The sequence below is a fragment of the Prinia subflava genome, chromosome 4 (genome assembly GCF_021018805.1).
Source record: "Prinia subflava isolate CZ2003 ecotype Zambia chromosome 4, Cam_Psub_1.2, whole genome shotgun sequence".
Classification (NCBI taxonomy): domain Eukaryota; kingdom Metazoa; phylum Chordata; class Aves; order Passeriformes; family Cisticolidae; genus Prinia; species Prinia subflava.
Window position 1 is genome coordinate 13,043,993 of NC_086250.1, and position 22,874 is coordinate 13,066,866.

The following is a 22,874-nucleotide window of genomic DNA, read 5'->3' on the forward strand; positions in this document are numbered from 1 at the left end:
TGATTCGTGCTAAAGAGGAGTCCTAGTGGGGTCTTCTAGGACACCACTGAGCTTCCATCTGCTGCCAGCCCTATCCCACCCCGATGTCTCTCACGCCCACAGTGATTTTAACCTGCTCTTCTCTCATGCTCCGTGCACCGAGCTGAGGAGGATTTGGTGGGCTGTGACAAGTGGAAAACTGGAGCCAAGCCGCAGAAATAGAGAGTGAGAGTGAGTGAACTGGAGGGACACGAACGGTGGGAAGGGATGTGGGCTGGCCTGCTCCGTCCCATGGACTGAATGCAGGAACACCACCTTCCTTTGTGCAGTGCTCTGGGAGGCCAAGGTGGAAAAGGCTCTAATGGAATTCCTGCAGGGACAGTTTTCACTGGCTCAGTGGGAGCTGTTTGCACACAGACGCCACGGAGTAAGCTGCTAGGTGTTTATTAACTCAGCTTGCAAGAGGAGGGGAAGGGCAGAGGAAAACTGCTGAGGGGAAAATGCCGGTTAAAAAGACAGACCACCACCCCCTGCTGTCCAGCGGAGCTCAGGGAGCTGGGGCTGAGCGAGGTCCTTGTAACCTGTCTGGTGAGTTTTAAAGGATGTTTTCCCTCTCTCTAACTGGCTGGTGCGTCTGTGTGTTAGGAAACAGCAATTAAAATATTCAGCCAAGGGCTTAACCCTTGACTGTTTCTGTGTTTCACGGCCCATTTAGTGGCAGGCCCCGCGCCGGGGGCTCCGGGGGCAGCGTGGGGGGCGTTGTGGGGCCTGCCGGACACCTCGGCCGCCCTGAGGTGCGGCCTTCCCTCTGTGCGGCTCGGTGGCAGCAAGGCGAGAGCGCCTTTGCGATGAATAGAGCCCTCGGCCTGTCGTTTAGGCCATCCAGCCGCTCTGTGCTCTTTGTCAGGGCCAAACAAGCTCCATATCATTACGCTGGCATTCGCTTGCCCAGTCTCATTATTAGGTGCATTAGCTGTGGGAACTAAATCCATGACAAAAAAAAAAAAAAAAAGAGAGGGTGGAATTGGCTCACACAAAAAAAGGCTTTCCCAGCTCAGGCTAACAACTTGTGCCTATTAACTAAAAACGATCATTAGAAAGTTCCCTGCAGACTTAAAGCTTCAGCAGAAGCTCGTTTCACGTATGCACTTGCCTTGTTACATGAACACATAACTAGCCTTAAAGAAACATACCCTCCCACACTTGGATTGGGAAAGGGGTTTCCAGGCAGGCACTGCACTCACTGCCTTTAAAACAAAACTTTCTCTCTGCTTCCAGCAATAATGCTTAAAAAATACTGTGCCAGTAGGAGGTAATAAATCTATAGCCTTAAAAGGGGAAGGATATTATAGGACAACCATATCAGGTTGGGGTAGTCACTGAAAAAAGAAAACAAGTGGTTACATATGAAAGGAAAGGTACGGTAATGTCTTTACAAACAATTCCAGGGGTGAAGGTATGGGTGTTAACATCTTTGAAGTGGGTCTTAATGTCTCTATCAACTTCAAGCCGCAGGTTTGTTTCAGAACCCGGACAGTCTGACTCCTCAGACAGACAGATGGGGCCGCACAAGCCTGAGTTTCTGAGCTTTGGGGTCAAATGACAGGTTCAAGGGGGATGGAAAGGATGTACCTTCCCAGTACCTCAGCCAGTGGGGAAGGGAAGAGGGCAACATGCGGCCGGGAGTTCAGGATGAAAGGAGGCTGCGCCATCCGAACCCTCGAGGGTGCGTGCCCCAGTGGACTCTCCCCCTTTATTCCAATAAAGTTGCAGGACTCCTCTGTCTCCTTTACGGACACTGGCTTTTCATAGTGTGATTTTCCATATACATGGAACTTTATTTTTTTATATTATAGTGACCTTTTATACCGGCCAAACCACAAAAAAAAAAAAACAAAAAACCCAACAAAAAAAAAAAAAAAACCAAAACAAAAACACACACCCCAAAAAAACCCCACCACCACCAAACCAAACAAAAAACAAACAAACAAAAAACCAACAAACAACAACAACAAAAACACACAACACCCCCCCCCAAAAAACCCCACAAATAAACAAAAACAAACAAACAACAACAACAAAAAACCCAACAACAAAAACCCCCCACACTGGAGATCAGGTCTCCATGAATTCCATGAATTGCGTGAAGATAGTTCTCTATAAACAGCAAACTATCTTTGTGGACATTAATGGAATCTTCCCTGGCAGCTTTACTGTAATTGCAACAAACTATGGGGCAACAGGTAGATCCATGGGGATCCCCAGGCTGCTCAGGAGCCATGGGGAGTTTTCCATTGGGGGAGAATGTAAAACATGTCAACTCAGATGTCCTGGTTACTCTGACTTTCAGTGGTTCTTGTACTTTTGGCACCAGGAAAGCTGGTCCCTGAAACATTTTGGTTGGCTGGTTTCTCTGGGATGTTTGTGGGCCCCACTTCCAGTGGTCCATGGCTTTCAAAGGCAAAAATTACTTCCCACCTAAGCATAGAATCTGCTACTTGGTCAGTGGCTCAATTCACGGGCTTCTGATTAAAAATTTTTCCTCCCAGAAGATGCTTCCTTTCTTCATATTTCCTAATGCTAAGAATTTTTTAGGTTGTATGATAGCCTTTCTAGGAAATGATGAATTTTCCAGTTTCTCAGTCGTGTGAAGATAAGCAGGACACATCTCTGGAGATTACAGGGGGCAATATTTTCCAGACAGCAAAAACAAATGCACAAGCCTTTCCACCCTTGATGAATGCACAGTGGTTCTCTTCTGGTTACCAAGCATCAGAAACAGGTCCCTGAATTTAGTTGACTTAAATCAGTGATAAATAGCCCTCAGCTATTCCCTCTCCTGAGTGCCCACCATTGACTGGTGTGATGGAGCAGGCAGCTATGGCTGGGAGTTGGATGATGCTCCCCATGGGAAGGTAATATGAGAACCAACAGGATGGGCAGGGTGGTGTCACACCAACCAGGGTGCAGCCCTGCAGCACCTGAATGCAAGAGTTCACAGGACCTGGGTGCCAGTGAGCAGGAGCAGCCATGTGGCCTGTGATGGCCAGTGATGGTCAGTGATGGAAAATTTGGAGAAACGAGGCAGGAACCCGGTGTGGATCAGTGAGGTGCATGGCCAGGCACAGGCACAGCTGCTTTGTAGCTCATGCAAACACCAAGGCTGAGGGCCTTAAGGGTGGCTCCCAAGGGAAGAGGAGAGTCTCCCAGTGAGGCTTTTCCCAGCTCTTTCCCAGCAGTCAGATCCAAGGTCACGCAGCTGCACCACAGCTGGGCTGGGGCACAGGCAGCTGGACCCCAGGGGTGTGCATTGGGGTCTGTCAAGCATCTAGATGGGTGCAGAGGTGACTGCTGCTCCCACAGCCCTTCACTGGAAATGGTGGAGCAGACACAAGGAACCCATTCTGTCTCCCAGACAGCTTCAGCAATGCTTTGCTTGCCCAGTGTTTGTGCTCTTGGGCCAAGGCTTTATGATGGAAACAGCTACCCCTGTAGACACTCTGGGCTGAGCAAGACACTCTTGGCTTCCTGCGCTGGCATTCTTTCCTGGTGCTCCATTTGCCCACCCAGGCTGCAAAAAATCTACCTCACAAGGGTGCCCCATCCATATGGCAGCCTAAGGTCATGCTTGTGTGTGGCTGTGCAACCAAAATGTGGGGATGCCAAAATCAGACTCTGTGATCTGCTTCCCTTTGGCTCATCCCTACCCCCTGTGGAGACCAATCATGGCATGCACCTGGAATAGATGCAGATTTAGGGAACTACTTGACCAATAGCCTTGCAACGGTCTCATTCAAACACGTCAACAGTTTTTGCTCTAATCCCACTTCTCCTCGGTGCTCCTGAATGATGGCCACTATGCCAGCAAACACAGTCCTAGCAGAAGGTTTATCTCCTTCCATTTCCCCCTTGAGGGCACTTTTCTCCCAGATAAAAGTGTCTTTGGATCTGTCAGGCTGAAAGAAGAACTCCACAGTGCTCTAACTCCTCGCAGAACAGATGGCAGGGAATGAGCAGCCTCGGTGCCCATTCAACACATTAGAGGCTGGGATATTTAAGCAACTCCTCTGCTGCTTCCTTATGAGATATCAGATCACAAACTACACATTCTTGTCTCTCCCAGCAAAGCAGCAGAGCTAAACTCCTGCTTAGAGCAGTGCTCATCTTTGAGAGAAGTTAATGAGCAAGTTTTTGAGCATTTTGGGTTTCCCGCTGTCCCTGGACTCCAACACAGGGGTATTTGGTGGATTAAGGACCACACGAGTTAATTTCAATCAAACTGATAAACAGAGATGTCTGGCACTGACAAAACCACATAACATCCAAAACTGACCAGAACTTAAGAGACCAAGTGACATGGACAGAACCCAGTCAGACCTGCTTACCTTCCTCCTCCTTCTCCTCACACCAGCAGCTCATGCTTCCTACAAAAGAAATTTAATATTTTGAAAAAAAAAGTACCAGGAGCTAGGATAAGTGTGCCATGAGGCCATTCTCAGATGCCACAGCAAGGAACTTGTGGAGATTCAGAAGAGGAAAAATATCTGCTAGAATCAATCTGCATTGCACTTGTCTTTCATGCTGATTGTTGCAAGCATCTTTTGGGTCTGCTGACATTAAAAATTATTATCTGTTAAAACATGTTGATTTCAGATGCTTACAGCTTTTCAAAACACCTTTTTTTTTTTTTTTTTTTTTTTTTTTTTTTTTTTTTTTTTTTTTTTTTTTTTCCTGAGAAGGATATTTTCCCATCTTAGTCTGGGAAAAAGTGAATTTCTAGAAGTTTCAAATCCCAAACATGTAATTTTGTAAGAATCTTTTGCATTTGCAAAAACTCTTTAATGAATGAAAACAACAGGATGAGCTGTTTTTGCTGTGGGAATAACACAAACTAACCAAGACACAATATATTTCATAATGCAGTCATTTTTAGGTGTATTGCCTTCTTTTTGCTAACCTGCTACTAGCACAGGGTAATCCATACAAATCTTCCTGCAGGACTCATTTTTGCTGGAGCACAGGGTGATCTGAAGAGTCCTGCTGCCTGTCCTTGGCTAAAACTTTTGCTTTCTCAGCATCAGTGCCTGAGGAAATTGAGTGTTCTTATTATTGTCAAGTTCCACCAGTTCTAGCAGGTCCCTGCCAGTAATTTGGGAGTTCCTCAGAATTTTACGACATCAAGTTCTTTATATGATGGCCCAATGTACCAAGGTAAATGAAATCAGAGCCAGAGGAGTGAGTTTACATGGTTTTATTGCAGATGTTATAAAAAGCTTTAGGCATCCCTCCCTCTGAGCACTTGCTCATACATCAGGTATTCCCAAACCATGGGATGCCCTTGATGCCAAATCCTTTTGGATGCTGCATTGATCTCAGGGTACAAAAAGTTTGTGGAGTTTCAATAAACTGTTTTGACCATTTCTTTGCGTTTTTGGTTGATTGGGATTTTTCCATATGAACAAACTAGAAAATTAAATAACTATTTGCTTTTTTATTTTTTCCCAAGAAAAATACTGTTTTCTGTATTATTCTGCATAATGACAGAATTACAGAAAATAGTCTGTAAGAATAATTTCTTGAGCTACCCCTCTTCTCTTCATGTTCTGAGCTCAAGAGAGACCTGCTGAAAGAGGCAGCTGTTTCAGATGGAGAAAACTTCTTCCAGACTATGATTAAAAACCATGATTTGAGTGTTATATTCAGTAAGATTAACTGAGGTAAAAGAAATCATTTAATTGATGAACCTTCCTTCAATTGACTTGAAAATGGTGATCATGGAACTTCGTGAAATTTCAGCTTTTGTTGAGTAGTACTTTTCTCAGTGGTGTCAATTTTTTCTTAGGTGTGGAATGGAATCCTTGTTTCCTGACTAGCCCTGGAAATTATCTCATTGACCTATTTAAAATTTATTTGTGGTGCTGTTGTGATACATACACATATCTCAGTGGTCAACAGAAATATTTTGCTGCAAATATTTGAACTTCCAACCAGTTTACTGGAAAAAATGTCATCAGAGCTAATGTCCTTGTTCCCTGAGGAATGTAAATTCTTCAGTTAGGTTTCTAAAGCAAATCGCAAATGTTCATTCCAGCTGCTTCACGGAACTGTTCTGCAGGATTTGGGTAGAATTTACCCTGAAGCAGAAAACCTTTTCCATAAAAAGTTCACCAGGCTGTTTGCTGTGAAGACCAAGCATGAGCAGGACGGAGAAGTGGGACTGATGTGCTGGAAACAGTGAATGAGAATTTGCTGAAAAATTACTACACTTTTCCTGGAACCACAGATATCACGGAATCACGGAATGGCTTGGGTTTGAAGGGACCAGAAAGATCATCCAGTTCCACTCCCCTGCCATGGGCAGGGACACCTGCCACTATCCCAGGCTGCTCTGAGCCCCATCCAGCCTGGCCTTGGACACTGCCAGGGATAGAGCAGCCACAGCTGCTCTGGGAATTGATTCCCAAATGCCAATTGTAATAGGCCTTGCTCAATAAATAACGGTGACATGAATTGCTGTTAATATTAGTCTAACTAATATAATTACACAGGGGTTTTTTTTGTTGTTGTTGTTTTTTGGTTTTTTGGTTTTTTTATTTCTTTGTTGTTAGTTTTTTAAAATTGTTTTTCATGATGTGAGCCACTGATTTTGCCTCCAGTTCAAAACTTGATCTAATTTCAGGAATGCCTGAAAACATGCACTATATCTTTTCTGCTGGGAAAAAAAATCTCTCAACTTACTGTTAGCTCTCTGCTCCAAAAATAAAATGTACAGTACGTAACAAATTTGGTCTGACAGCATTTTCCCAGCTGGAAGGATGGAACTTCTTAATTGGTATATAAATAAATAGTGGTTTGATCCTGCTCTTAAAGATATATTAAAAAAAGAATTTGGCCTTGCCTCTAGTATGCATAGGAACAGATCTTCCTTTCTAACAGAAACAGTAACAGAAAAGGACTCAATTTAAAAGCTGAATCTAAAGTCTAAACACACTGAAATAAAATCCTGCTGTTGAGGAAAGCCCATGAAGCTCCGTGTGTCTTTTGACATATGGTTTTCATACAACTTTAGTTCATAAATCATAATTTCTAATTGCTTTAAAGTTTGACATGAGAACCTCAAGTGTTGTTGAATCATCAAATAAATAGCTACTTAGCAAGAAGATGCTCTTATGAATTGAGGTTTACCTTGTGTTTTCAGAGTAAAGGAAGTGATAATTTAGATGGGGAGTTCACTCAGAATAATTATGTGGTTTTCACTTTTGCTACCTGACAATAAATTGAAACTAAGTGCAGACACCAATCTGCAAGAGGGACTAGAAAAGGGATGAGCACATTGGTCCAAACCCATAAAACGTGTTTATTTGCTCCTCAAGTGCAACATGAGGCACCCTGAAGCTCTGAAATACTCATTCCTAGTGCACCTGGACACTCCAGGTGCATTGCTTGGTTGAAGTTCCCTTGGCACTGGAGTTTTTACAGTAGGAGACATGCAGCAAATGCCCACATCCTGAAACGTCTCACCCCAGCTTGTGTCACCTTTGAGTCCAGACCAGAAGGATCCTCAGAAGCCCAAGAGCCTGACCTTTCTGCAATGTGTCTTCTTTTTCCTCATAGCCCAATAATTAATGATTCATCTTGAGAAAGGAGAAGGTCTGTTTGGAGAAAAGTGAGAGAAACCCAAAACACATCTCCTAGCTCATGAAAAAGGACAGCCCCACCAAAACCAGCCAGTTAACATCTTGTTTCCTGGTCCCATCTGTGTGCAGCACACAGACCAGAGGCTTTGAAAAGCTCTCTCTTGCCAGAATATGAGATAAACGTGTCATTAGGGAACTCCCTTTTTCTGTTTCTGGGGTGCTGGCACACCTTTGATTAAAATACTTCAGTTTAAAGTACAATGCACCCGTCTGGGCGTGTAATATTTGTATGGAGCTTAAGATGGTCCTGCCATAACACTTCTGTCTCCCCCATTGAGCAAAATTGGACCAAAATCTCATGAGAATTAGCTTACTCATGAGATATCTGCTAATTCTGGCTTCCAGTTATGCTGTAAATAGTATGAGAACTGCCTTTCTAGCAGTTTTAGGGAATTTGGCTCCTAGCCATTGCTAGAAAAGCCCAAGCTGTGACCTAAGTGAAAAGCAAGGGGGAAAGAAAAATGCTCCACATTTCCAGAAAGCTCTTTATTAGTGCCAGAAGCTTGTCTTCTCCTCTATGTTCCTCTGCTCAGGTGGAATGGCCTCTAATTGCAAGGACATGTTTTTGTGGGATCAGGGACCTTGCAGAAGGCACAGTGCTCTGTAATGAGGTATGTTGATGGCTGGATACAGCTGTTCTGTGGAATTTTTGAGGAATGGAAAGCTACACCAAAAACTGCATGGCAAGCTCAGGACTCTGTCTGCAGCTCTTGAGCAATGGAGACTCCTGATGCCATTGCTTCTTCCTCCTCTGCCTCCTTCAGAGATGCTGAGATGGTCCCCTTTCCCCTACCCTGTGATTCTCTGGCCTACCAGCTACCTTCCCTGCCTCCCAGGCCTCATTTTCACTGCTGGGTCCAGGAACCCAAGGCTCTGCCTCGTGGCAAAGCCTGTGGGCAGTTCTGTGTGCAAAGAGTGTCTCAAAAAGAAGCGGGGCCTTGGCAGAGGTGCCTTTTTTAGTTTCAAGAAGCCCTCTGTGCAAATAATCCTAGTACCCCAGAAAGCAATCTCTGCTTTCAAAAGTAAAGGCAAAAGTCATGTGTCTACAGGCCTAAACTTGAGTACTGGATTCTATCTCACATGCAAATTATTCTTAGCCCTGGTATCAAACGTACTAGTAAGCATGTACCTATAAACACCCATTAGCTGTATTACACTGAGTACACTTGTGAAGGGGCTTGGGTTACCTGACTTAGACCACTACTAAGAGTTTCTAAGGCTGACAGTGTCACACAGAAGTTATTAAATGTGTCAGAGATGAAACACGACATCATAGAATTGTAGATATTCTGAGTTGGCAGGGACACACCAGGATCATCCAGTCCAACTCCTGGCCCTGCTCAGGACACCCCAACAATTCCACCTTGTGCATCCCCGAGAGAGTTGTCTAAATGCTCCTGCAGCTCTGGCAGCCTTGGGGCTGTGACCATTCCCTGGGGAGCCTGTTCAGTGCCCACAACCCTCTGGGGAAAGAACCTTTTCTGATATCCACCCTAACCCTCCCCTGACACAGCTCCAGCCGTTCCCTGGGTCCTGTCCCTGGTCACACAGAGCAGAGCTCAGGGCCTGTCCCTGCTCTTCCCTTTGTGAAGAAGTTGCAGAACTGCAGTGAGCTCTGACCTCAGTTTGCTCTTCCCCAGATGAACAATATATGTAACACAGCCTTGTTTGCAGTATTAATAACCAAGTTACTGTGTTTTCAGTGACACTATGGTCACTTCCAAATGTTTTTCAACTGATCTTGAATGCATGACAAGTGATTTAAAATTGCCAGGAAGAGATTGGTCCCTTCAGTAATTAATTAAGTAAGCAGTGATTATCACAGAAAACATCTTGTCTAAAGCCTGCATCAGACTGAAAAGATGGTTGCTTCTCTGGGCAACCTGTGTCAGGGCCTCATCACCCTCACAGAGAGGAATTTCTTCCTAATATCCAATCTAAACCTCCTCTCTGTCACTTTGGAGCCATTTCCCCTTGTCCTGTCACTCCAGGCCCTTGTCAAGAGTCTCTCTCCATCTTGTCTGTGGGCTCCCTTCAGGCACTGCAAGGCCACAGTGAGGTCACCCCAAAGCCTTCTCCTCTGCAGGCTGAACAATCCCAATTCCCTCAGCCTTTCCTCCCAGCAGAGCTGCTCCATCCCTCTGATCCCCCCTTGGTGTCCCTGCTCTGGCCTGGCTGCAGCAGCTCCCTGTCCCTCCTGTGCTGGGCCCAGGGCTGGATGCAGCCCTGCAGGGGGATCTCAGCAGAGCAGAGCAGAGGGGCAGAATCCCTTCCCTCACCCTGATGGGGGGATAACTGTATCTGATTTAATCGTCATTTATTTGTTTGTGGGTTTTACCCTGCTGGTTTGCAAATTAGTTTATTCCCTATTCTAGGGGAAAACTATGTCAGCTGTCATTTGTCATTTACTCTTTGTGAGTGTGAATATTGTGCCCCCTTCCACCTGATACAATATCTAAATCCCCAGCTCTTCAGAGTGGTTAAGTGTCTAATTGTCAGTATTTTCAATGGGGTTTAGATGCCTGCCCTTTGGGACTGATTCAATCATCTTCTAAAATTCAGTACTGAAATAAATATCCTGATTGGCCTCATGCAACTGTAAGGGTCTGAGCACATGGGACTTGAAACTGGTTGTACAGCAGCCTTTGTAAAACAAGGACTTTCAACTGAGTTTATAGGGAGCACCTGTGGAAACCTCTGTACATGACACACAACCTCCAATTTTCCAGTGGCTTGTGCTGAGGAATGTTATGTACTGATATTTCTCCTAGTATTTACTTTTCAAGTTCTTCATGTTGTTGCAAGTAACATACACACATATACACACACTCACAAGGTCTTTGCAAACATCTGTGGGGACACCAAATAGGCAAATTGTAGCCACAACAAATTCTTCATAAACAGCCAAGAAGCTGAAACAGATTTTCATAAAACCTTTGTTATATGGTGAAAATATCAGCAGTCACTAAAGCCCTTTTAGTCAGCATGTATCCCCAGAAGGGCTGCATCATATGGAGAGTTTCGGTGCCCACCAGGATATCCTCTACAGGACCAGAGGCTCCTTCTCCTTCTTTGTAAGACTCTTGTTAGCAAAGAGTGTGGCAGAATTGAGTAATATGTAGTTATTTGCACGGGCAGCCATCAGACATAGGGTGCATTCAGGAATGTTTATGAATTCCATTGCTGCAGTATTCAAGCATCTCCCAGCTGTTTTATGCACTGCTTCTTCCTTAAGCTCCATGTAACAGGGATCTAGCCATCCCATTGTCCAGGTCCAGCACCTGAGCACAGCTGGGACACTTCATAATGCCAACACTCTGCAAGAGCATAAGGGGCAGAGGGACATCTAGTGGGATCTCTACTCTCTCTGCATTTGCAGAAATCTCCTCACAAGGTTCACCTCACCTGTGACACATCTTCAGAGCAGCACCCAGATCCTTCACTTCATGAGGATGCTGGGGCTGGACTGTGATTCAGGGTATGGATCTTGTGGTTATACTTTCTAAAGATTCACAGCCTTCTGTGAGTAAAGGCAAGAGTAGTGACTAATCTGATTTCTGTCAGAGAGCTCACCTTGACAGACTTTCAGGAGCAGTGAGGTTGAAGGCATTTTGAAGGTTATCTTCATAAAAAAGGACTGGCAACTTACACTGGAAAAAAAAAGTGTGATTAGCAACTTCTTTCTTGACACTACTGATGGCTGAGTGATTACAATGCATTGTATTGCCCTTCTCAACTGGTGTAGAACAAGAGTTTCATCCACTGAAGGCAAAAGGCTATGAGAATTTACATTAGCCAGGGGTCTGTGACTGAACTACTGTGTCCATGCATCCAGTTTGCAAGCTCATCATTCCCTGCAACTGTCTCCTCAAGTTGTTTGTGCCAAAAGAGCAGGATTTCTTGCTGGCCACAAGAAATGAACCCCTTCTAGTCACTGAACTTGTCTTTGAGGCATCATGGAAACTGGCTTTTTTAGGGAAGCAATACCTGAACCTGAGGAGAATTCAGCCAGGTTGCAGGTACAGCATGGCTCTGAAAGCCCAGGACACATTCATCATCCTACAGGGACCATCATTTTTTTACATGGCAGGACACCAAGTTTGGGCAAGGTGTGTGTGTGTTATGGAATCACAGAATCGTGGATTGGGTTGGAAGTGATCTTAAAGATCACCCAGTTCCAACTCCTTGCCATGGGCAGGGACACCTTCCACTGTCCCAGGCTGCTCTGAGCCCCATCCAGCCTGGCCTTGGACACTGCCAGGGATGAGGCAGCCACAGCTTCTCTGGGCAACCTGTGCCAGGGCCACCCCACCCTCACAGGAAAGAAATTCTTCCCAATATCCCATCTAAACCTACTTTCTGTCGGTTTAAATCCATTACACCTTGTCCTGTCCATGCAAAAAGTCTCTTCCTACCTTTCTTGCAGATTCCCTTCAAGTACAGGAAGGCTTTGGAAGAAGGCAGACCTGCATTCTGCCATCTTATTAAAGCTGCACATTTATTGGCAGTGGATTCAACTGACAGAGGACTGACTGTCACAGCCATGTGGCAACGAAATGACACAAAGATTTCCAGGGCCCCTGTTCAGTTCTGAATGAACAGCTCTTCCACAGCAATGGGGCAGTGGAGCTTTCTGGATGCTCCTCACGCAGAGACACAGAAGGAGACTGGAAGATGCTCTGCCCTGCTTTTGCGCTGACCCTGCTGCCCTTTCTTAAATGACTGAAGAACCTGACAAGACACAGGATAAACCAAACAAATAAATGCTTGCAGGATTTATGTCTTTACTTTCTCCAGGCATCATTATTGAAACTTACACTTTTCACCTGAATCTATTTCATCAGTATTTGCACATATGATGTTTGGTGTGGACAGAGATGATGTAAAATCCAGAGATAGGGTGAAGTATTACTACATGTTCTTTATAGTGGGCTTTCCTCATTAAAAGTGGCCTGCAAAAAACCTGAGCATCCTTCGCTTTGCACCGTGTTTATTCAAAGACCTGACCAAAATATGCTAAAATTTAGATGTATTTTCCTTTCAGTCGGATTATCCTTTGAAACTGTGAGCAAACCCTGCCTGACAACACAAAGGAATTTTCCCATGGATCAGCTAAAGCTGACTCACATGAAAGACTTGCCCAAAGTGGTCATGCCCTCTGAGCAAATACCACAGGCATGAGGATCTCTGCTCTTGGCCTAACAGCACTGTTAGGATTCCAGGGACCCAGCCTCGGAAGGCAGCTTTTATTGGAGGAGGGGAGGTCTCCTACCTGTGACCCAGCCAATCTGCTCTGCTATTTATCTTTGTTGCTAACTTGTAGTGGAGGTGAATGTTTTGCTCTGTCACTGCACCATTGCGAGAAATTTCCTGCCTGGCCCCCAAAGTTCACCAAATAGCACTGGCTGTTTGCTTAAGCAGGTACAGCACACAGCAAAAGGCACTGCTATGACTCAAAGGAAGAAAGAAATAAAATCATCTCATCATGAAAACTTTCAGCATCAGGTTTTAGTGCTGGAGTGAAAACCTAACGGAAGCTGTGCACCCTTCTAAGATAAATATTTCCTCTGCTGGAGTTGCTGAGTCTATCACTGATCAACAACCAGGAAGGCTTTGCTTACTCATCCCTGCCACGTGTTTCTGGAGTGGTTTTCTGCTCTTTTAATATTACCAAGGAGTGCATCCTTTAGCTGCCCTGGCTTGTTGGAAAGGCAAGTGCATGCTGAGCAAAGTGTCAGAACAACCCACAAAGCACTGATGAAAATACAGACAGAATTTTGTACCACTCAGAGAGACACAAAGAGTTAAAGCTTCAGGCCTATGTGTTGCTGAAATTTTAAACCTAAAATTTTAAAGCTAAAAGGATTTTAACCTTTGCATTTTCTTCCTGAACTTTTTGTTTACTCTCTGCTTTTTTGCTCAGTGAAAGTGAAGCAGGCAAGACAACATCATTTGCTGTTTCCAACTGGCTTCTGCTTTGTTTCTAATACTCCTTGGAAAGAGTTCTGATGTACAAGTCACAGCATTTCAGGAAGACATTTTGTTAATTTGATATCTGTCCCTTATTTTCCATTTTCTTATCACTGGTTGCCCTCAGATAATATTTGGGCTTAAGTTATTTGTCATTTTCCCTTTGTATTTAATCTGATCCATTTCTGTGTTTGAGTTTGGGCTTTCAGTAAGATCATATGTGATTTGTGCCAAAATAGAGGCAAAGTCTCTTCTGACATTCCTAAGATATGTGGCACTGGGATTACAATCTCAAAATTATGTGGCAGCTTCTTTTAAACAGGAAAACTCCAATAGGTTTCACTCAGCTGTATATAAAAGCCAGTAGTACACTTGGTGGTAATCCCTGTGTTATTTGTTTTAAATTATGTTCATTTCATGTCTCCCCACATTCTCTGTTTCAAATATCCAGCAGATTTTTGTATCGACAAATGTGTGACTTTTACAGGAAGCTGTTGTGGAGAAAACCTGTGGTTTTTCTGTATGGGCTGAGCATAGTTGTGGCTTCTGACCCTGGGGAGAGCTGCTTGAATTTGGGATTATCCTATTAGATGGATGCTTCTCATAAAGCTCCCAGCAGCCAGATATCTTATCTGTGTTACTACCACACAGTTCCAGAGCCAACATTCCCCTCAGAATGGAGGGGGTGAATCCTGAGTGTCATTTGTTTTGAGTGTGCTGTAAACTCAGGTTGTAGCTGAGCTTCCACAGTGACTGCAGCTCATCTGAACCAGGGCTGCCCTACCCCTTCTCACTCCCTTCCTGTAATTCACAAGGTAAATCCATCCCACAAAACCTGCAGCAAACCCTTCTAAAAAGCAAAGAGTTTTCTGTCATCTAAGCAAGATGTTCTATGTGATTTCTTATGGTTCCAGAAGAAACTACTGATGAGACGTGGCCAGATAACAGAAACTACACCAGAATACTGTGACAGAGTTTGAATATGGGAGCACTGTTTCTTGGACACTGCTGGAAACACTCATCTCCCCTTCCTTTGGGCTGCAACTCTGAGTGTCCTGCCATCCTCGCTCTGCACCTCCTCTTTGTTTTCCCCTTGTTGTGATTTATTGGGTGGGGGTTTGTGGCTGCTTCTTGGCTGAGTGCAGCTAAGGTATGTCAATTGCTTTTTAACAGCTAATGTGCACCCACACTCCTGAAAAGGAAAAGAAGGCAAAATAATATTTTCAGCAGTGAGTTACAGATCAAGAAAGCATCCAGAGGTGAAAGTCAGTGGCTGGCTGGCCAAGTCCTGCATACTGTCAGAGCTGTGTTCAGGATAATCTGAGTGGCGGGCAAGTTTGGTAACTTCAGATTAGGATTTTAAAGGAGAGTACTGCCTCTGTGGCTGCAATGCATACTGTGTAAACTGGACTTCTCTGAACAAAGTATCTTTTCTTTTTATAGAAATTTCAAACCCTAAATACCGTGTTTCATCCTTCAGTGATATCTCACTACTTGTCCTGGCTTTGTTCACTTTAAGTAGAGGACAAGGACAACAGCTCTGCTGAGAACCCCCCTGCAGGGCTGCATCCAGCCCTGGGCCCAGCACAGGAGGGACAGGGAACTGCTGCAGCCAGGCCAGAGCAGGGACACCAAGGGGGGATCAGAGGGATGGAGCAGCTCTGCTGGGAGGAAAGGCTGAGGGAATTGGGATTGTTCAGCCTGCAGAGGAGAAGGCTTTGGGGTGACCTCACTGTGGCCTTGCAGTGCCTGAAGGGAGCCCACAGGAAAGATGGAGAGAGACTCTTGACAAGGGCCTGGAGGAGGGACAAGGGAGAATGGCTCCAAAGTGACAAAGAGGAGGTTTAGATGGGATATTAGGAAGAAATTGTTCCCTGTGAAGGTGGTGAGGCCCTGGCACAGGTTGCCCAGAGAGCTGTGGCTGCCCCATCCCTGGCAGTGTCCAAGGCCAGGTTGAAAAGCATTTGGAGCAACCTGGGATAGTGGAAGGTGTCCCTGCCCATGGCAGGTGAGTTGGAATGAGATGATCTTTAAGGTCCCTTCCAACCCACGCTGTTCCATGATTATGTAGTATCTACAACCTTCTGCAAAGCCACAGCTAATGGGGTCAAATTTATTCTTGTTCTCAGAGATTTTCTTATGGCTTTTCCACACCTTGTGGCTCTTGATAGAGAACTGAAGTTGCCCAGGGCTAGGACTGCATCCTCCAGCATGTCTGTGAAGGCCCCAGGGTGTTTTTACGGTTGCTAAGACATTACAAATAAACACAGTGAGTGAGCCCCATCTTGCCATTCAGCCTGTGAGCTGCAGAAAGCCACCAACCTCCCCAAAGCTCTTCTGGTAAAGGAATGTCAAATCAAAAGCAAACAAATATGGATAATCATTCTGCTGGCTAAGATGTGTTACCAAAATACCAAAAACTGACAAACCTCAAACTAGAGTGATTCATCCAGGCACCCAAAACACACTTACAAGAAACCACCTGACTAATCATGCTGGAGCTCAGGAACGGTGCTGTGCAGTCAGCACATGTAATTATACATCTCACAAAAACCAACCCTTGTCCTCTCAAGGTAAATAATATCTGCTGTGCTAATGGTATTATTGACCTAATGGTATGAATTGCTTGGAAAAACAAACTTCTTCTTGGGCTCCTTTTCCTACTATTATATTTTATGCCCAACACCTGACAAAATAATTAGACAAGCAACAACAAAAAAAATTCCCCAAACAGCAGAAACCAAAACGTGAAAGGCCCAAATTGCCCCCTGCCTATGCTGATTGTTGTGTGATGGCATTTCATGTGAGGGGCTTCAGCCATGCTACATGCACAAAGGTAAAAGCAGATCCTGCCCTTTAAGCTGAAATTTAGTGAATACAACTGAGATTAGTGGGTTAGGAATCTGAGCAGGGGAGGCTGATGAGCCTCCATGGAGTTGTAAGTGCTGTCCCTGGAAGGGAGGTGGAAGGCTGTGACCCCATCCCTTGTTTTGAGGAAGTGCATCTCCTGTCAGCTGAAATATGTCTTTGAAAGCACCAAGATGCTCCCACTTTGTCAGGGAGAAAATCATGTCTAAATTTGAATGTGTTTGGTGATACTATAAGACACATAAAGCTACAAGGTAATTATTACAGGAAACTCCTATTTCAGTTATTTTAGCAAAATTTCAGCACCTCTGTACATTTGAAGGCCTGGAACAAAGCAACTGGGTTTCGACTTTCACAGTTTACCTAACATGGCATTGATGGTGAACCGTATGGTGATCCAAAGGACAGAGCTATATTTGTTTAAGGAACCTTCATGCCGAATTTCCAGCTTTGTGAGTGTTGAGAGAGAGGAAAGAGGGAAGTTTAGAGCAAAACAAATGCTTCCTGAACTTTGAGTTTCTTTGCTTTTATATATCACCAGATTTTTCTGTGATGTGACCAGCCGTCCTTTATAAACTTTGCTTTATCTCCGTGACATTTTGCGCCTAGGAAATGATTAAGCTGTCATATTTGGGGACTGAAAAGAGCAAAGGGCTGCAAGAGTTTGTTCTGCCTGTCAAGTTACCCAGTTACAGCTGAGTCCCTTTGCAGACATGCATTTCCACAAGCCTACACACACACACCATGAGCTGGCCCTGTCCTGCTCCTCACTCTGTGGGAGCTGTAGATACCCAAAAAATGTATATAAATCTACATGCACCAAAAATGTACCACCTGATGAGGAGGCCTGTGGGACTCAGCAAAGCTCCCAATTACTTATTAGCTAGCTAGTGGTCTGGCCTGTCTGTCCCTGTCCTTGGCAATAAAACGAAGATGAAAGGTAGCCGCTGACTTGGAGCCTTGCCTGAAAGTACAGTAGCTATCTCAGCCCTCGGCTTATCAAAGGCTGGGACAGCAATAACCGTGCTGAGGGAGCAACAAGGACATGGTAGGCTGGGCTGACAAACAGTTACACCTCGTGGGCAAACAGCAGTTTCACATCCCTGCGGGCACCCAAACAGCACTGGCAGCTGAGGAGAGGCTGCAGCAGATGGTGCCCAACCGTGGTGGCAGCCCCTTCTCCAGGGCAGGCTGGGCAGGGCAGTGCCTCTCCAGCCAGGGCACCAGGAGCTACCTGGTGAAGGCTCCCAGGCAGAACGTGTCCCTCAGGCCACCAGAAGAAGCTCAGCTGTCACCAACCCAGTTCTGCCAGACTGGGAAAATCATTTTGAGACCAAGAGTCTCATAGATCAGCCCCTATTCAGGCTGAAAGTGATTGGCAGTGAGGACAGTCCTCTTTATGGGTATTAAAACAGCAATCTCTAGTGGTGACAGAAAGGTGAGACTTGGGAACAGTCACATTTGTGTTTTAGCAGAGGTGACCATTTCAAACTTCAAGCTTCCTCAAGCAGAGTGTTGAAGCCATAGGGTTTCCAGATGATTGTAGTGGATAATGCTCACACATAGAATTGACTTGAATCAATAACTTGGACAAAGAAACAGTACCTTTCTTGAGAAGAGATAGAGGTATTGAATCCCTTCAGCTTTTGTTGGCTTCATGAAATGGGGTTTTTCCAGCTCACAAATTTGTCTATACATGTCTCCAAAGAACAAGGTTACATGTACCTGACAAATTGTCTTACACAATATAGCAAACGTGGCTTCAGATTGTGCTCTGTCATGGAATTACTCACTGAAGGCCAGAAAGTATTATTTTGGGTAGATAAGTCAACCAAATCCTTGGAGTTGGGAGTGGAGGGTTAGTTCCTCTCCACAGATTAGGTTTTCAGTTAGAGGAAGGAAGAGATCCACAAAGAAGATGCTGAAGACACAACATACAAAACAGAAGATAGGGAACTGGCAATAGTAGCATAAAAATTTGTTTGCCCTGTGTCACAAGGACTTCATCAGGAGAGGATGCAAGATCCCACATGGTCTTAAACACCGAATTGGGTGGCAAACTTACCTTTCCACTGCAAAGTAACAATGATGTGCTGGATAAATGTACATAAGGAAGGACATGGAAATGCTGGAGCAAGTCCAGAGGAGGCCACAAAATTGATAAAGGGACTGGAGATCCTTGTGGAGATAGGCCTGGAGACCAGGGGCTGTTCAGCTTGGAGAGGAGAAGGTCGTATGGAGACCTCAGAGCCCTTTCCAGTATCTGAAGGAGCTATAGGGAAGTTGGAGAGGGACTTTTCATCAGGAACTGGAGTGACAGGACAAAGGGGAATGGATTTAAACTGATAGAGAGTAGGTTTAGATTGGATATTAGGAAGAAATTCTTCCATATGAAGGTTGTGAGACCCTGGCACAAGTTGCCCAGAGAAGCTGTGGCTGCCCCATCTCTGGCAGTGTCCAAGGCCAGGCTGGATGGAGCTTGGAACAACCTGTGATAGTGGAAGGTGTCCCTGCCCATGGCAGGGGGGTGGAATGAGATGATCTTTAAGCTCTCTTCCAACCCAGGCCATTCTGTGATTCTGTGCAAAATGTAGCTTGACAAGTTTTAAAGAACTTTTAATACATTAACTGAATATAAAATTCCTGGTGAACAATTTTCCAACTCTGTAGGTGAAGCTTGAGGTAGCAAAAACTGAGGGTAGCAGGTTGCAAGAGGCCTCAAAAAAAACCACAACTAACCTATAATGCATTTTCTCAGTGTGTTTCAGTCTCACCTAATATAGCCCATCTGTTTTACACGGCTGATGTTTCTGGCAGCCTTAAGAGTTGCTGGATCCAGGCTCCACAGCATTATGTAATTTGCTTCACTTTAATCCTGATAAGAAAATTCTTGGAAGTCACTTAAAAAACAGTAACTATGGTGCTGATGTGTTTCATTTTGCTGCAGTGAAGCAGAGTCCTAAAGGCAGGACTGATGGGAGGGATGATGCCCAGTGAGAGGCCTTTCCGTGTGGTTTCCCATTCTTTAGGGTAGACTAAGTTTTGAGAACTTAAGCTTGGAGCATTCTTTTTACTCATATCTGTCATGCTGGTGGTCAGCATTAATATTAAAGACCCACTATTGCACTGAGTGACCTGAGCTCCATGTAGCATGCAAGAGTGCCTGCTATGGAAAATATTTCTTGTTTGCAACCAGTGACCTACCAGTTTAATATAAATAATCTCTAAAGGCATGGCCACGGACTCCACACTGAATTAGTGCATCATTTAGTGGAGCAAATGGAGAAAGGATAGGAGTAATACAATATGGGCCCATGTTAGCTTCATCTCCTATGGGTAAAATTAAAACAGAGATGCTTGACTGTGTTTCCTACAGGTCAATGGCAAGTGTATTTCTATTTCTGAACAGTTTTGCCCCTTGTGAACACCCTAAAACAAACTAAACAAAAATCGCCTCCAAGATTTTCTTTTCCCTCTCTTCAGCAGCAGAAAGACCAAGAGCCCTCTCACTGAGGGGCAGGAGCTGCTGGTTAAAACTGAGAGGGGAGCCCAGCCACCAGTCCCTCATCGTGACTTAGATGGATAATTAGGTAACAATTCCACTGTTGAAAACCCTGTGAGGCTGGGATCAAACCAACTCAGCACTGCAGGCAACTGTCATGAGATAAAAAGATAAGATGAATGAGTTAGTATTGCACTTGGAATGCACAGAGCCCAATATAGATGTAAAATATTATTACTAAATGCACTGAGGGCTCTATCGTAAGGAGACTTCCTGCAAAAGCAACTCAGTGGATAAACTCCAGAGACCTGGACGGGTCACAGAGATAAATCATGTCAGTAAAGCAGTACTGGTTCCTGGGCTGCACCCTGCTCTGCTGTAACAATGTCCCCTGGGCAAGGTTTATACCTGTGTGCCGTGGCCATGGCAACACCGGTGATGACAAATACAAGAGCTCCTTGTGCCAGGTTGGTGAAGCTCAGAGAAGCAGTCTCTGGGTTTCCATCACAGCGAGGTGCCAGGTTGTGATCTTCTGGCAGCGCCAGAGAACTTAGGAGATGCCCAGTGGAGAGGTTCGGGGTAGTCAGTGGGGTGAGAGAGATGCTCACCCATCAGGACTCCAAACACTCAACCACACAGCAGAAAGAGATATATAAGTCCACCAAAACATTGCAGAGCCCTTTGGTGGCTCATTTCTTGCATGGTGCCCTCCTGCCCCTCAGAGGCCTGCTTTGCTCTGGTCACCAAGGTGAAGCAGGTGCTGGAGCAGATCCACGGATCCAGGATCCAACCTGCTCTGAGGCTAAACACCCACTCATGGGCAGCGTGCTACGCCCAGCACTTTGCTGGCTGAGTTGCCGTGTGTACAAACTTTCCCAGGATCATCTGGACAGCTTTTCTCATCCCCTCAAGCACAAAGCTTGTAAGTGGGAACAGCGCCACTAGGACAAATTTCTGCTCGGGTGACTTACTCACATTTAGCACTGCAGTTGTCTGTTCTGACAGAGCCACTGCAGGTTCTCTCCCAGAGCAAGTTTAGCTGATGATTCAGACATGTAAAGGCAGAAGCAAAAGGATTACTTATGGATGATGCTGGGATCAATCACATATCCAAAGTGCAATTCAGAGTTCAGCTTTGTTAAGGAATGAGTCCAGAGCAGGGACACCAAGGTGATCAGACAGATGGAGCAGCTCTGCTGTGAGGAAAGGCTGAAAGAACTGGGATTGTTCAGCCTCAGAGTGACCCAACTGTGGCTTTCCTGAAGGGAACCTACTGGAAAGATGGAGAGAGACTCTTGACAAGGGTCTGGAAGGACAGGACAGGGGGCAATGGTTTCACATTGAGAGAGAGGAAGTTTAGATTGGATATTAGGAAGAAATTGTTCCCTGTCAAGATGGAGAGGCTCTGGCACAGGTTGCTCAGAGAAGCTGCCCCATGCCTGGAAGTGTTCAGGGCTGGCTTGGATGGGGCTTGGAGCAGCCTGGGATAATGGAAGGTGTCCCTGCCCATGGCAGGGGTCTGGAACTGGATGATCTTTTAAGGTCTCTTCCAACTCAGCCCATTCCATAATGCTATAATTCTTTTACATTGGGCTTTTGGAGTTCACTTTCTTTCACATCATGAGAAGTTCTCAGCAGAATATCTGACACTTCATACTTCTCTTCTGAGAAAAGAAAGGCTGGCTGGCAGCTACCATATAGTCACCGGGGTGGGTTTTTAATGCCAGGCAGGCTCCTTTGTAACACTTTGACACACCCTGTTGCTGTGGTGCTGCAAATAAGTACCAGGCTAATTGAGTACACAGGCCTAAAAATAGATGTGCCTGGGAAGTGATGATTTTCCCATAGAAACATCAGGTTTTCATAAAAAACTCTAAAAATGTGGAGCTTTTAAGTATAATGCAGAAAGATTTTGGGTTACCAAGCTTAGGTTTTAAGTTCTTCTTCTTGACCAACACTGAAGATTTTTGTTGGGATTTCTTTTTAACAAAAAATATTGGTTCGCCAAAGAAAACCACAGCTACTGGCAAAATAATTTTAAAAAATCATTAAGATGTTAAGCTCAGCTTACTTTTTTCCCTGTTAATCTGCTTTCTTCCTTCTTTAATTTTTCTGTTTTCTGCCCTCTCTTTGTCATGTGCAGCCCACTGGGTGGTACTTACATGGTAACCAGTCCTACTTAGGGAAACCAGTGCTTTCATCTTCATCACTTCTTCCCTCACTGGTTTTTCTCTTCGTCCTTATTTGCTACTGTTCTTTTTCTCTCCATTTATCTTTATGAGAAGTTAACTTTCCTTTATCTTTTCCATATCATATTCATCCCCTCCCTTTTTTGTCTAGCAGTTAGATATACCTATTAATCTTTGTTCCTTCCTGCTTCCATCTTAAATTCTTTCTGGCACCTTTAATACCTGTGCTTTCATTTCTTTGTCTTCTCTCTGGATATTGATGTATGTTGGCAATCTTTCCCACCTGTATCTCTGAATAGCACATACTCCATAGGGCTTAAAAAAATAAGCAATTTTTAATCACAATACTACAAGAGCTCAAAAAGTAAATATTATTCTATTAATTTTATATGTGGGAAAAACTAAAGGCAGAAATACTGATTAATTCTTCAATAGATCTGATATTTCTTTCATCCTATCCTGTGGTCAGGACTTCTGCAGGCTTCAACCCTACTTTATTCTTCATCTTCTATCACTTGAAACTTGTCTCATAAACTTTTTCATGTGGAGATCACCTGGCAGCAGCAGCAGAAGCATTGGGCCTGAGGGGAGCTGGGTAAGAAAGCACCACTTGCAGCATCCAAGGTCACTGCTCATGGCCATACAGTGAGAAATACAGAAAAAGTAGTT

At 44.7% G+C, this 22,874-nt stretch overlaps 1 protein-coding gene across 2 annotated transcripts in view; it reads left to right on the forward strand.

Moving 5' to 3' along the window:
• The first annotated feature begins 215 nt into the window (after positions 1-215).
• LOC134549692 (uncharacterized) overlaps positions 216-22,874 on the forward strand; it is an 89,825-nt gene continuing 67,166 nt past the window's right edge. For both annotated transcript variants that reach the window (XM_063395544.1, XM_063395547.1), the window contains exon 1: positions 216-567. The gene's annotated coding sequence lies outside the window, so the exon portion shown is untranslated. The remainder of the gene's footprint in view (positions 568-22,874) is intronic.